Here is a 16,322-nt window from a genome sequence, read left to right as displayed (position 1 = left end):
TTTTTCTTTATGGACAAGTCTATCCCCACACTTGAACTTTCACATCTTCTCAATCTTCATCCTTAGCACCAAACCCATGTAGTATGTCTCAAAAGATAGCTCCACTAAGTCCTTAGAACAAAGGGTAGGGTTGTAACTATACTAAGCTTCATGGTTAAGGATTTTAAGGGTGATGAACGAAAAGGCTTAATGTAGGCTCAAAGGGGCTTATCTAGGGGGGTCCCACGACGGGCACAAATGGGGACACAAGTTTATTTGGCAATGGTGGTAATTCCTAGAGAACCTCTATCCCTTCCAGAATCAGGGCCATGTATTGATATCACGTCTCAACAAGCACAAGAGCGAATTCTAGCATTCTCTAGTCCATTAAACTTAATCTATGGCAAGCAGTCAATCAAGATGAAAGAATAATGAGATCATCAAAACATCGCCAAGAAATTAAGAATATATTTTTCATTTCACTCCAAGAAAAAGGGACATGGTTCAATTATCTCACATGGCTTTATGAATCACAACTCATCTTAACATGCTCATATTCTGTACCAAGGTCATGCAATCCATATCCACTACAAGGCACACATTTTTCATATATCTCAATTAACCAAAGAATACCATGTTTAAAATCATCTCAATGTTGTGATCCTCTTTTAGTCATGATTTCAGAGATATAGAATCATCCCAGACAGTTGAAAGGCATCCTAAGACTCAAAACAAAAACAAAAGCAACGAAAATTTTTTATATTTCTGACATTTTTCGATTTTTTTGTTTTGTTTTCTTTTTATGACAAAAACTAACTACAAGCATTAATCCTTCCCCCCACACTTAAATCATACATTGTCCTCAATGTTAAACAAGTTAGAGCATGCAATGAACAATTATCATGTGAATGGAATGATTAACTCAAGAAAACCTAAAAACAAAAACTAAAAACGCAAATAACAAAGATACAATCAGAAAATAGTAATAGAGGAGATAGAGTTTAAGAGAGCAAATCTGCGTTGATGGCTCCTCCACAGCTACGGTTGAAATGGGTTGCCTCCCATGCAGCGCTTAATGTTTAAAGTCTTTCAGCCTAGACTTGTACCTCCATTTACTCCTTTGGAGGAGCGGTATGCGGGCGAGTGGCAGCCTTCTTGCTGGTTTCAGCCTTCGGAGGAGGGTTCTGATGGAGTGACATAAATAAAAAAAAACGGGGGAGGCAAGGTTCGAAACCTTAACCTGCTGCACGAAACCTTTGTCCCCAACCACTGGAGCACAAGCTGTGCTTAATATAATGTGTACAAATTTTATACTTATTATGTCATAAACGAACATAATAAAAATAAACGAGAGGCGAGGTTCGAACCTCAGACCTCTTGTACACGAACTTTACACTCAACCACTCGAGCACAGCTGCTCACGTTATTATCCATACCAATCCTTTTATTTAAACCAACTGTTTCAACTGTTTCAACAATTCGGCACAAAACATCCAAGACTGTTGCAGAAACCCAGCCCAACTCATCCAAAACTGTTTCAGAAACTCGGCCCATCATGTCCAAAACTGTTTCTGAAACTCGGCCCATCAGGCCTCCACCCACAGCTACAGTGATGCCTTGATCCGAGACAGGCCCAAGTACGGCCCACTTGTGTCACGGCTTATCCCTTCCGTGATTTACGGCAGTCAAATCTGCTTTCGGCTACAGCTGTCTGCCACAGCGCCTCGAGATTCCCTCGGTCCCCTTACACGCTCTCCACGCGCCAACAACTTTTCCGGGTTTCAGGGCGACTTTAATCCAACGCGTAGAATGAATCACAGGAATCGTCCATCCAACGGTGGAGATCTGCTCACCTCGCTCTATAAATAGGTGCATTCTGAGGGCGCAACTGTTCACTCCAAAGGAACGAAAATCTCTCCTGAGTTCCAGCCCCTCTCTCCCAACTCTTCAGCTTTCCTCTTCTTTCAAAACTCAAAATATTTCTTCTTCGATTCAATCCTTCTCTTCTGATCTTCTCTCCCATCTAGTTGATTCAATCCCATCTTTCCTCTGAACTTTCAGATCTCCAACACACCATCATCATCCTTAATCCCTTTAACAACAACTCCTTCAAACACTCGACAACTTTACTCTTCGATCTTCACATCCCCTCAACCCATCACCATGGAACCACGAACTCTGCAACTGATGGAGCTACAAACCCAGCAACAAATCGAGGATGGAGGAAACAACCAAGCAGCCGGGAGTAGTGCCAACACAGATTTCTGGCGAAGCCGTGCCAGGTGGGTTCCTACTCCAGATCAAATAAGGATCCTCAAGGATCTTTACTACGACAAGGGAGTTACGCGCCCAACTACAGAGCATATTCACGAGATCTGTCTCCAGCTGAACCAGTATGGACATGTTGAGGGCAAGAACATTTATTTTTGGTTCCAGAATGTCAGGGCTCGAGAGAAGCAGATGAAGAGGTGCAATCAGGCTGCTCAAGTGCCCATGGGAACTAGTTCTCCTGGTACTGGTGGATCCATTGATCTCAATTTTGGGTCCACTGGTTCTACTGGTGCTGGTGGATCCATCGACATCAATTTTGGGCCAGCTGGTGGATCCATTGACATCAATTTTGGGTCCACTAGTTCTACTGATGATGGTAGATCCATTAATCTCAACTTTGGTTCCACCGATTCTACTGGTAATGAAGGATTTCTTGATTTAAATTTTGTTTCATATTCTTCCTCACACTTCAACACTAATACCAGTACAACTCTTTTGGCACAACAGGAGGACAAACATCCCTGCAACAACGAGGAGGAGATCACCAGGAGATTGAAACCCTTCCATTGTTCCCCATGCATGGTGAGGACATCTTGGGCATCATGAAGACTACTTCCGAGGGAGGTAGCGGTTATGGCGGTGGCTCTCACATTTCCCTTGAGCTCAGCCTCAACTCCTACAGAGATGCAGACATGGCTTAGTATAGAGTATTATTATTATTATTATTATTATTATTTTTTTTTTTTTTTTTTTTTTTTTTTTTTTTTTTTTTTGTAAATAGCTGAAATTAATAAGACTAAATGAATGCATTTTTTTTATTTTTTTATTATTATTATTTATTATTTTTTTTAATTTTTTATTATTATTATTATTATTATTTTTTTTTTTTTGTAAAAAGCTGAATTTAATAAGACTGAATGAATGCATTTTATTTTATTTTATTTTTTATTTTTTTTTTATTATTTTTTATTATTATTATTATTATTTTTTTAAAAAAAATATAGGACTCAAAAATATTTATAGGACACAAAATGAAAGACAAAAATATTTATAGGATTCAAAATGAAAGACAAAAATATAAATCCCTTCCCCCACACTTAAATATTGCATTATCCTCAATGTAATCAATTAAAAGCATGCAATGAAATAAGTAAGCATATAGGGATGGAATTTACGAAAATAACTACTAAAACAAAAAGAAAATGGAGGAGTAAAAGGGGAAGAGAAAGCAAATCTGATTATATTCTGAATTGGGTTGCCTCCCAAGCAGCGCTTGTATTTTACGTCTTGCAGCCAGACGGTACCTACATTAAATAAAGTTAGTAACTTAATATTAACAAAGAAATACAAAAAAAAAAATAAACAAGTAACTATGAATTACAAACTACAAGTATAATTAACAAGTATTTTGTACATAAGACACAAGTTAAGTACACAAGTGAGTATAAAACGTAAAAAGTATTTTTACAAGTATAAAGTGTGAAACGACAAAATAATTTACACGTAAAGAGTATGCACAAGTATTTCTTTTGTTATAAACATTATTGATATCAAATATAATTCCAAGCGGTAAATCAAGTGGACGTGCGGCCCAAGTATAGTCGTCTAGACACAAAGTCCCTCCTACATCCGTTGGGCAACCTTACTGAAATGGCCAGGTAGGGGAGGGTGAACACGAGAGGAAAAATCCATTTTGGCATGAGCTAAGCCCATTTATAAGCACTTCTGGATTCAAAAACCCGTCATGAACGTTATCCCCTTCCTAGACACCATCTCACATAGGATATTCTTACTAGGATGTAAAAGGTCCTAAGTGTGTTAGACAGTTCAATGAATGTTAATAAAGGCCGCCCTCAACCTTAAGGGACCTGAACTAGGTACCAATAAGGGGTTTAGACCAATATTAATAAACACGACTTCACCTATTCCTTCTTTAATTTACAACTCACAATTAAACTCGTATTCAACAATAAAAAAAAAACAACCTAGTTAATTTAAACTAAGTATCAAACAGTTTATATACAACAATTATAAACAAAAACAAGTGATTTTTCAATCCCCGGCAACGGCGCCAAAAATTTATACGCTCAAAGCAAGCGCATAATTTAACCCTGAAAACATCGTTAGTAGTATAAGCAAATAGGGATCGTTCTATTCCGGGGATTGAGGGTACACCTGTCATTGTCAAAAAAAAAACAAATAAAGAATTAAAATAATAAAGTAAAAAGTATTATGTACAAAAATAAAATAAAGAATAAAAATATATACAAGTTAATATAAAAAGGGGGGTTTTGAGATTATAGAATTGGAATTAAAATTAAATGAAATAAAGAAAGTGTAAAAACACATATACAAGGGTGGAACACAAGAAACAAAGATCAAAACTACAATCATATGAATGAAATCCAATTACAATTCCTATAGTTGATTATCTATGTCATGAGAAATAAGTTGACCATGTGAAACATTCGAAGCAAATGATTTCCCATATTTTACTTTCCTTGAATATTTAATCTAAGTGAAAGCACCTAAATTAAACCTATTGAACATGCAATCATAGTCTAGAAAACTAGCTAATCAAGAACACATTCAATGCATGAAGAACAAAGAAAGGATGCCAACCAAAGTGCACAACCTAGTATGAAAAAGTCCATCTATTTGCAATCCTCCTTAATTGATTTCGACTTTTGTCCAAAGCCTTTACTACTTAAATCTAGCACCAATTACATGCATATATCCTAAGTTGGCCATCAAAGAACACATACATATAAAAGTTTTCCATAATCCAAAATCAATTAAGCAATCTCACATAAGCAACATAAAAATCAACATAAAGAAATCACAATTTTTATTCAAACATAGAAATTGGGCTTAAACTTTGCCCTTAATGTTATTGTTAACTAGAAACAAATTCCTACGAAATTAAATAAGGAAAAAGAATGAATTACACCGTGAGTTGGAGATGGAGATGGAGATGGAGTGCTTGAAACGTTGAAATCTTGAATCTTGGAAGCAAGCCTTCAAGGTGGACGATGGAGGATATGATATTCCCGGCTCCTTCTTCTTCTTCTTCTTCTTACTTGAAAACGCAGAATTTTGCAACTAGAGAATGGAGAGAAAAATGGAATGGAAATGGAGAGACAAAGAAGATGAAATGGATGAAGGAATCTTTTTTTAGAGTGAGAGGAGAAGGTGTTTATATAGGGAAGAAAAAGAAGAGTGAAATGATAAATGGAAGAAAAATAATGAAAGTGGTTTGTAAAATATGGAAAAGATGGAGTAATGATGAAATGAAAGCAAGGCATGAAGGTGTAGAAGTATGGAAGTGATGATGATCTATTGGAGCAGAAAAATATATCCAAGGAAAAAGGGAAAAGCATCTAGCTTTCTTCATGTGGGTAGGAAACATGAACATGTGGTGTTGAGCTGTTTTTAGATCAGTTTCTGCCCCTTTATTCCTTCAATTATTTCTCCAACAAGCATTCCCAATTTCACTATGACCTCTTCATAAAAAATGTTCCATTATGAGTGTAGATCACCCTGGTAAAATTTCATATTTTTATTCCATGTGGTTGGGCCGAAAATGCTGCTGGACCTCTTACAGGTCCAGTTTTCCAGTTTTGCTTCTGCAGGAAATTGGGCTGACTGTTTGAAGGCCTTCCGCTCAATTCTAGCTCTGGCACTCTTCATAAGAAACGATCCTTAGGATGTCTAGAATGGATCTGGAAAGTTTCAGCTCATTTGAAGTTCATTTGGTCCGGCGGCCGCTCCTTCTTCCTTGCTTGGCTTGGTTTTTCCTAGCCGGAGTAGGAAAATGTGTAAAATTGACATTTTAGTACATTTCCATTTTTCTCCACCATTTATAGGTAAGTGTGGACCTAATGCTCATTTCACCATCATTTACTCTAATGTACCTAAGAAAATAGAAATTGAGTTAAAAATCGATTCGTTAAGGAATTAACTAAGCAAAATGTGAGGAATTAACTATTAAAATACCACTTTAAAATGCTCCTATCAAATTCCCCCACACTTAGCTTTTGCTAGTCCCTTAGCAAAATCAAAAACTAACAAACCAAAAAGACTATGACACAAAACAAAGAAACCAACGAAAAAAAATGACTAAGTATGGAAACAAAAACACAAAGACTCAAAGAAACCAAAAACGTAAAACACAAAGCAAAACACAAAGAAAAAAAAAAAACGTCACACATAAAAGAGTAAATTCAAAGACAAAGACCAAGATGTTGACATTACAAAGACCTCTATTGCCCTTTAACATATTGTCTCAGAAATCTCATACTTTCACAACACCAAGATTAGCACTCAATCAAGAATCAATGTTAAGCATTCGAGAGTTAATTAAAACATATGATCCACACATACACAAGTAGGACTTGGTTGTAATAATGGTGATTGGGGTTTAGCTTAGCATGCTTCAGACAAGTATGATTCATATCCTCACAAGGTATATCCACTCTTTCTTCTCTCAGATCAAGGCAATGCTTAAAAGCTTATAATCACTCATTTATATGTGAGAGAACATATTTTAAGGCAGTCAAATAGCTCACATATATAAGAAACGAAAAGCACTTTGTGAATATAAATTTTTTCAAAAGATCTCATGAAGGATATCAACTACTTGCACGAATGGACCCAAGCCATAGGTTCAACTCTTGTAACTCATCTCCACATCAAAGGCTGTCCCATCTTAAGGATCAAGAAGGTCCTCTCAAAGGTTGTAATGGGGCTAAGGCTCAAGGTTTAAAGAAATGAAAGGTAAGGATTATCAAAGTGTCCTAAAAACCTAGTAGAGCTCATATGAATGTAGAGATCTCGAAATATTTCACCAAGGCATTGCAAAAACGTCACTTCTCCATAGAGGTAATATAAGAGGGCCAAATGTCTTCATGTTGGGCCCAATCTTCAATATAAACTTCCCTTGAACTCTAGTGAAATGGACAAAGGCCAAATTTTTCTGTAGTGGGCCTTCAATTCAAAGCAAACTCCAAAATCACTAAGTATGGGGGATGAAAGTCCATAAACATATATTTTTTTTTTTCTTTTTTTCTTTTTAGCCGTACACAATTTTTCTCTTTTCTTTTCATTTTTCACGGCTTCAACATATCTTTTTCTTTATGGACAAGTCTATCCCCACACTTGAACTTTCACATCTTCTCAATCTTCATCCTTAGCACCAAACCCATGTAGTATGTCTCAAAAGATAGCTCCACTAAGTCCTTAGAACAAAGGGTAGGGTTGTAACTATACTAAGCTTCATGGTTAAGGATTTTAAGGGTGATGAACGAAAAGGCTTAATGTAGGCTCAAAGGGGCTTATCTAGGGGGGTCCCACGACGGGCACAAATGGGGACACAAGTTTATTTGGCAATGGTGGTAATTCCTAGAGAACCTCTATCCCTTCCAGAATCAGGGCCATGTATTGATATCACGTCTCAACAAGCACAAGAGCGAATTCTAGCATTCTCTAGTCCATTAAACTTAATCTATGGCAAGCAGTCAATCAAGATGAAAGAATAATGAGATCATCAAAACATCGCCAAGAAATTAAGAATATATTTTTCATTTCACTCCAAGAAAAAGGGACATGGTTCAATTATCTCACATGGCTTTATGAATCACAACTCATCTTAACATGCTCATATTCTGTACCAAGGTCATGCAATCCATATCCACTACAAGGCACACATTTTTCATATATCTCAATTAACCAAAGAATACCATGTTTAAAATCATCTCAATGTTGTGATCCTCTTTTAGTCATGATTTCAGAGATATAGAATCATCCCAGACAGTTGAAAGGCATCCTAAGACTCAAAACAAAAACAAAAGCAACGAAAATTTTTTATATTTCTGACATTTTTCGATTTTTTTGTTTTGTTTTCTTTTTATGACAAAAACTAACTACAAGCATTAATCCTTCCCCCCACACTTAAATCATACATTGTCCTCAATGTTAAACAAGTTAGAGCATGCAATGAACAATTATCATGTGAATGGAATGATTAACTCAAGAAAACCTAAAAACAAAAACTAAAAACGCAAATAACAAAGATACAATCAGAAAATAGTAATAGAGGAGATAGAGTTTAAGAGAGCAAATCTGCGTTGATGGCTCCTCCACAGCTACGGTTGAAATGGGTTGCCTCCCATGCAGCGCTTAATGTTTAAAGTCTTTCAGCCTAGACTTGTACCTCCATTTACTCCTTTGGAGGAGCGGTATGCGGGCGAGTGGCAGCCTTCTTGCTGGTTTCAGCCTTCGGAGGAGGGTTCTGATGGAGTGACATAAATAAAAAAAAACGGGGGAGGCAAGGTTCGAAACCTTAACCTGCTGCACGAAACCTTTGTCCCCAACCACTGGAGCACAAGCTGTGCTTAATATAATGTGTACAAATTTTATACTTATTATGTCATAAACGAACATAATAAAAATAAACGAGAGGCGAGGTTCGAACCTCAGACCTCTTGTACACGAACTTTACACTCAACCACTCGAGCACAGCTGCTCACGTTATTATCCATACCAATCCTTTTATTTAAACCAACTGTTTCAACTGTTTCAACAATTCGGCACAAAACATCCAAGACTGTTGCAGAAACCCAGCCCAACTCATCCAAAACTGTTTCAGAAACTCGGCCCATCATGTCCAAAACTGTTTCTGAAACTCGGCCCATCAGGCCTCCACCCACAGCTACAGTGATGCCTTGATCCGAGACAGGCCCAAGTACGGCCCACTTGTGTCACGGCTTATCCCTTCCGTGATTTACGGCAGTCAAATCTGCTTTCGGCTACAGCTGTCTGCCACAGCGCCTCGAGATTCCCTCGGTCCCCTTACACGCTCTCCACGCGCCAACAACTTTTCCGGGTTTCAGGGCGACTTTAATCCAACGCGTAGAATGAATCACAGGAATCGTCCATCCAACGGTGGAGATCTGCTCACCTCGCTCTATAAATAGGTGCATTCTGAGGGCGCAACTGTTCACTCCAAAGGAACGAAAATCTCTCCTGAGTTCCAGCCCCTCTCTCCCAACTCTTCAGCTTTCCTCTTCTTTCAAAACTCAAAATATTTCTTCTTCGATTCAATCCTTCTCTTCTGATCTTCTCTCCCATCTAGTTGATTCAATCCCATCTTTCCTCTGAACTTTCAGATCTCCAACACACCATCATCATCCTTAATCCCTTTAACAACAACTCCTTCAAACACTCGACAACTTTACTCTTCGATCTTCACATCCCCTCAACCCATCACCATGGAACCACGAACTCTGCAACTGATGGAGCTACAAACCCAGCAACAAATCGAGGATGGAGGAAACAACCAAGCAGCCGGGAGTAGTGCCAACACAGATTTCTGGCGAAGCCGTGCCAGGTGGGTTCCTACTCCAGATCAAATAAGGATCCTCAAGGATCTTTACTACGACAAGGGAGTTACGCGCCCAACTACAGAGCATATTCACGAGATCTGTCTCCAGCTGAACCAGTATGGACATGTTGAGGGCAAGAACATTTATTTTTGGTTCCAGAATGTCAGGGCTCGAGAGAAGCAGATGAAGAGGTGCAATCAGGCTGCTCAAGTGCCCATGGGAACTAGTTCTCCTGGTACTGGTGGATCCATTGATCTCAATTTTGGGTCCACTGGTTCTACTGGTGCTGGTGGATCCATCGACATCAATTTTGGGCCAGCTGGTGGATCCATTGACATCAATTTTGGGTCCACTAGTTCTACTGATGATGGTAGATCCATTAATCTCAACTTTGGTTCCACCGATTCTACTGGTAATGAAGGATTTCTTGATTTAAATTTTGTTTCATATTCTTCCTCACACTTCAACACTAATACCAGTACAACTCTTTTGGCACAACAGGAGGACAAACATCCCTGCAACAACGAGGAGGAGATCACCAGGAGATTGAAACCCTTCCATTGTTCCCCATGCATGGTGAGGACATCTTGGGCATCATGAAGACTACTTCCGAGGGAGGTAGCGGTTATGGCGGTGGCTCTCACATTTCCCTTGAGCTCAGCCTCAACTCCTACAGAGATGCAGACATGGCTTAGTATAGAGTATTATTATTATTATTATTATTATTATTTTTTTTTTTTTTTTTTTTTTTTTTTTTTTTTTTTTTTGTAAATAGCTGAAATTAATAAGACTAAATGAATGCATTTTTTTTATTTTTTTATTATTATTATTTATTATTTTTTTTAATTTTTTATTATTATTATTATTATTATTTTTTTTTTTTTGTAAAAAGCTGAATTTAATAAGACTGAATGAATGCATTTTATTTTATTTTATTTTTTATTTTTTTTTTATTATTTTTTATTATTATTATTATTATTTTTTTAAAAAAAATATAGGACTCAAAAATATTTATAGGACACAAAATGAAAGACAAAAATATTTATAGGATTCAAAATGAAAGACAAAAATATAAATCCCTTCCCCCACACTTAAATATTGCATTATCCTCAATGTAATCAATTAAAAGCATGCAATGAAATAAGTAAGCATATAGGGATGGAATTTACGAAAATAACTACTAAAACAAAAAGAAAATGGAGGAGTAAAAGGGGAAGAGAAAGCAAATCTGATTATATTCTGAATTGGGTTGCCTCCCAAGCAGCGCTTGTATTTTACGTCTTGCAGCCAGACGGTACCTACATTAAATAAAGTTAGTAACTTAATATTAACAAAGAAATACAAAAAAAAAAATAAACAAGTAACTATGAATTACAAACTACAAGTATAATTAACAAGTATTTTGTACATAAGACACAAGTTAAGTACACAAGTGAGTATAAAACGTAAAAAGTATTTTTACAAGTATAAAGTGTGAAACGACAAAATAATTTACACGTAAAGAGTATGCACAAGTATTTCTTTTGTTATAAACATTATTGATATCAAATATAATTCCAAGCGGTAAATCAAGTGGACGTGCGGCCCAAGTATAGTCGTCTAGACACAAAGTCCCTCCTACATCCGTTGGGCAACCTTACTGAAATGGCCAGGTAGGGGAGGGTGAACACGAGAGGAAAAATCCATTTTGGCATGAGCTAAGCCCATTTATAAGCACTTCTGGATTCAAAAACCCGTCATGAACGTTATCCCCTTCCTAGACACCATCTCACATAGGATATTCTTACTAGGATGTAAAAGGTCCTAAGTGTGTTAGACAGTTCAATGAATGTTAATAAAGGCCGCCCTCAACCTTAAGGGACCTGAACTAGGTACCAATAAGGGGTTTAGACCAATATTAATAAACACGACTTCACCTATTCCTTCTTTAATTTACAACTCACAATTAAACTCGTATTCAACAATAAAAAAAAAACAACCTAGTTAATTTAAACTAAGTATCAAACAGTTTATATACAACAATTATAAACAAAAACAAGTGATTTTTCAATCCCCGGCAACGGCGCCAAAAATTTATACGCTCAAAGCAAGCGCATAATTTAACCCTGAAAACATCGTTAGTAGTATAAGCAAATAGGGATCGTTCTATTCCGGGGATTGAGGGTACACCTGTCATTGTCAAAAAAAAAACAAATAAAGAATTAAAATAATAAAGTAAAAAGTATTATGTACAAAAATAAAATAAAGAATAAAAATATATACAAGTTAATATAAAAAGGGGGGTTTTGAGATTATAGAATTGGAATTAAAATTAAATGAAATAAAGAAAGTGTAAAAACACATATACAAGGGTGGAACACAAGAAACAAAGATCAAAACTACAATCATATGAATGAAATCCAATTACAATTCCTATAGTTGATTATCTATGTCATGAGAAATAAGTTGACCATGTGAAACATTCGAAGCAAATGATTTCCCATATTTTACTTTCCTTGAATATTTAATCTAAGTGAAAGCACCTAAATTAAACCTATTGAACATGCAATCATAGTCTAGAAAACTAGCTAATCAAGAACACATTCAATGCATGAAGAACAAAGAAAGGATGCCAACCAAAGTGCACAACCTAGTATGAAAAAGTCCATCTATTTGCAATCCTCCTTAATTGATTTCGACTTTTGTCCAAAGCCTTTACTACTTAAATCTAGCACCAATTACATGCATATATCCTAAGTTGGCCATCAAAGAACACATACATATAAAAGTTTTCCATAATCCAAAATCAATTAAGCAATCTCACATAAGCAACATAAAAATCAACATAAAGAAATCACAATTTTTATTCAAACATAGAAATTGGGCTTAAACTTTGCCCTTAATGTTATTGTTAACTAGAAACAAATTCCTACGAAATTAAATAAGGAAAAAGAATGAATTACACCGTGAGTTGGAGATGGAGATGGAGATGGAGTGCTTGAAACGTTGAAATCTTGAATCTTGGAAGCAAGCCTTCAAGGTGGACGATGGAGGATATGATATTCCCGGCTCCTTCTTCTTCTTCTTCTTCTTACTTGAAAACGCAGAATTTTGCAACTAGAGAATGGAGAGAAAAATGGAATGGAAATGGAGAGACAAAGAAGATGAAATGGATGAAGGAATCTTTTTTTAGAGTGAGAGGAGAAGGTGTTTATATAGGGAAGAAAAAGAAGAGTGAAATGATAAATGGAAGAAAAATAATGAAAGTGGTTTGTAAAATATGGAAAAGATGGAGTAATGATGAAATGAAAGCAAGGCATGAAGGTGTAGAAGTATGGAAGTGATGATGATCTATTGGAGCAGAAAAATATATCCAAGGAAAAAGGGAAAAGCATCTAGCTTTCTTCATGTGGGTAGGAAACATGAACATGTGGTGTTGAGCTGTTTTTAGATCAGTTTCTGCCCCTTTATTCCTTCAATTATTTCTCCAACAAGCATTCCCAATTTCACTATGACCTCTTCATAAAAAATGTTCCATTATGAGTGTAGATCACCCTGGTAAAATTTCATATTTTTATTCCATGTGGTTGGGCCGAAAATGCTGCTGGACCTCTTACAGGTCCAGTTTTCCAGTTTTGCTTCTGCAGGAAATTGGGCTGACTGTTTGAAGGCCTTCCGCTCAATTCTAGCTCTGGCACTCTTCATAAGAAACGATCCTTAGGATGTCTAGAATGGATCTGGAAAGTTTCAGCTCATTTGAAGTTCATTTGGTCCGGCGGCCGCTCCTTCTTCCTTGCTTGGCTTGGTTTTTCCTAGCCGGAGTAGGAAAATGTGTAAAATTGACATTTTAGTACATTTCCATTTTTCTCCACCATTTATAGGTAAGTGTGGACCTAATGCTCATTTCACCATCATTTACTCTAATGTACCTAAGAAAATAGAAATTGAGTTAAAAATCGATTCGTTAAGGAATTAACTAAGCAAAATGTGAGGAATTAACTATTAAAATACCACTTTAAAATGCTCCTATCAAATTCCCCCACACTTAGCTTTTGCTAGTCCCTTAGCAAAATCAAAAACTAACAAACCAAAAAGACTATGACACAAAACAAAGAAACCAACGAAAAAAAATGACTAAGTATGGAAACAAAAACACAAAGACTCAAAGAAACCAAAAACGTAAAACACAAAGCAAAACACAAAGAAAAAAAAAAAACGTCACACATAAAAGAGTAAATTCAAAGACAAAGACCAAGATGTTGACATTACAAAGACCTCTATTGCCCTTTAACATATTGTCTCAGAAATCTCATACTTTCACAACACCAAGATTAGCACTCAATCAAGAATCAATGTTAAGCATTCGAGAGTTAATTAAAACATATGATCCACACATACACAAGTAGGACTTGGTTGTAATAATGGTGATTGGGGTTTAGCTTAGCATGCTTCAGACAAGTATGATTCATATCCTCACAAGGTATATCCACTCTTTCTTCTCTCAGATCAAGGCAATGCTTAAAAGCTTATAATCACTCATTTATATGTGAGAGAACATATTTTAAGGCAGTCAAATAGCTCACATATATAAGAAACGAAAAGCACTTTGTGAATATAAATTTTTTCAAAAGATCTCATGAAGGATATCAACTACTTGCACGAATGGACCCAAGCCATAGGTTCAACTCTTGTAACTCATCTCCACATCAAAGGCTGTCCCATCTTAAGGATCAAGAAGGTCCTCTCAAAGGTTGTAATGGGGCTAAGGCTCAAGGTTTAAAGAAATGAAAGGTAAGGATTATCAAAGTGTCCTAAAAACCTAGTAGAGCTCATATGAATGTAGAGATCTCGAAATATTTCACCAAGGCATTGCAAAAACGTCACTTCTCCATAGAGGTAATATAAGAGGGCCAAATGTCTTCATGTTGGGCCCAATCTTCAATATAAACTTCCCTTGAACTCTAGTGAAATGGACAAAGGCCAAATTTTTCTGTAGTGGGCCTTCAATTCAAAGCAAACTCCAAAATCACTAAGTATGGGGGATGAAAGTCCATAAACATATATTTTTTTTTTTCTTTTTTTCTTTTTAGCCGTACACAATTTTTCTCTTTTCTTTTCATTTTTCACGGCTTCAACATATCTTTTTCTTTATGGACAAGTCTATCCCCACACTTGAACTTTCACATCTTCTCAATCTTCATCCTTAGCACCAAACCCATGTAGTATGTCTCAAAAGATAGCTCCACTAAGTCCTTAGAACAAAGGGTAGGGTTGTAACTATACTAAGCTTCATGGTTAAGGATTTTAAGGGTGATGAACGAAAAGGCTTAATGTAGGCTCAAAGGGGCTTATCTAGGGGGGTCCCACGACGGGCACAAATGGGGACACAAGTTTATTTGGCAATGGTGGTAATTCCTAGAGAACCTCTATCCCTTCCAGAATCAGGGCCATGTATTGATATCACGTCTCAACAAGCACAAGAGCGAATTCTAGCATTCTCTAGTCCATTAAACTTAATCTATGGCAAGCAGTCAATCAAGATGAAAGAATAATGAGATCATCAAAACATCGCCAAGAAATTAAGAATATATTTTTCATTTCACTCCAAGAAAAAGGGACATGGTTCAATTATCTCACATGGCTTTATGAATCACAACTCATCTTAACATGCTCATATTCTGTACCAAGGTCATGCAATCCATATCCACTACAAGGCACACATTTTTCATATATCTCAATTAACCAAAGAATACCATGTTTAAAATCATCTCAATGTTGTGATCCTCTTTTAGTCATGATTTCAGAGATATAGAATCATCCCAGACAGTTGAAAGGCATCCTAAGACTCAAAACAAAAACAAAAGCAACGAAAATTTTTTATATTTCTGACATTTTTCGATTTTTTTGTTTTGTTTTCTTTTTATGACAAAAACTAACTACAAGCATTAATCCTTCCCCCCACACTTAAATCATACATTGTCCTCAATGTTAAACAAGTTAGAGCATGCAATGAACAATTATCATGTGAATGGAATGATTAACTCAAGAAAACCTAAAAATAAAAACTAAAAACGCAAATAACAAAGATACAATCAGAAAATAGTAATAGAGGAGATAGAGTTTAAGAGAGCAAATCTGCGTTGATGGCTCCTCCACAGCTACGGTTGAAATGGGTTGCCTCCCATGCAGCGCTTAATGTTTAAAGTCTTTCAGCCTAGACTTGTACCTCCATTTACTCCTTTGGAGGAGCGGTATGCGGGCGAGTGGCAGCCTTCTTGCTGGTTTCAGCCTTCGGAGGAGGGTTCTGATGGAGTGACATAAATAAAAGAAGAGTGAAATGATAAATGGAAGAAAAATAATGAAAGTGGTTTGTAAAATATGGAAAAGATGGAGTAATGATGAAATGAAAGCAAGGCATGAAGGTGTAGAAGTATGGAAGTGATGATGATCTATTGGAGCAGAAAAATATATCCAAGGAAAAAGGGAAAAGCATCTAGCTTTCTTCATGTGGGTAGGAAACATGAACATGTGGTGTTGAGCTGTTTTTAGATCAGTTTCTGCCCCTTTATTCCTTCAATTATTTCTCCAACAAGCATTCCCAATTTCACTATGACCTCTTCATAAAAAATGTTCCATTATGAGTGTAGATCACCCTGGTAAAATTTCATATTTTTATTCCATGTGGTTGGGCCGAAAATGCTGCTGGACCTC

General features: G+C 36.5%; 1 long non-coding RNA gene across 2 annotated transcripts; it reads right to left on the bottom strand.

The window, feature by feature from the left end:
• Positions 1-3,560: 3,560 nt before the first annotated feature.
• LOC133719722 (uncharacterized) lies at positions 3,561-15,931 on the bottom strand. 2 transcript variants are annotated; one of them, XR_009851406.1, is made up of 3 exons: positions 12,575-15,876; positions 5,199-10,930; positions 3,561-4,425 (listed from the first exon to the last, which is right to left on the bottom strand). It is a non-coding gene; the product is annotated as an uncharacterized LOC133719722 (long non-coding RNA). The 2 variants fall into 2 exon arrangements; XR_009851407.1 differs by lacking the exon at positions 3,561-4,425 and having other exon boundaries at positions 5,076-10,930; positions 12,575-15,931.
• Positions 15,932-16,322: the final 391 nt, after the last annotated feature.

The sequence above is a fragment of the Rosa rugosa genome, chromosome 7, assembly GCF_958449725.1.
Source record: "Rosa rugosa chromosome 7, drRosRugo1.1, whole genome shotgun sequence".
In the NCBI taxonomy this organism is placed as follows: Eukaryota; Viridiplantae; Streptophyta; class Magnoliopsida; order Rosales; family Rosaceae; genus Rosa; species Rosa rugosa.
This window is presented reverse-complemented; position numbering and strand designations above follow the sequence as displayed.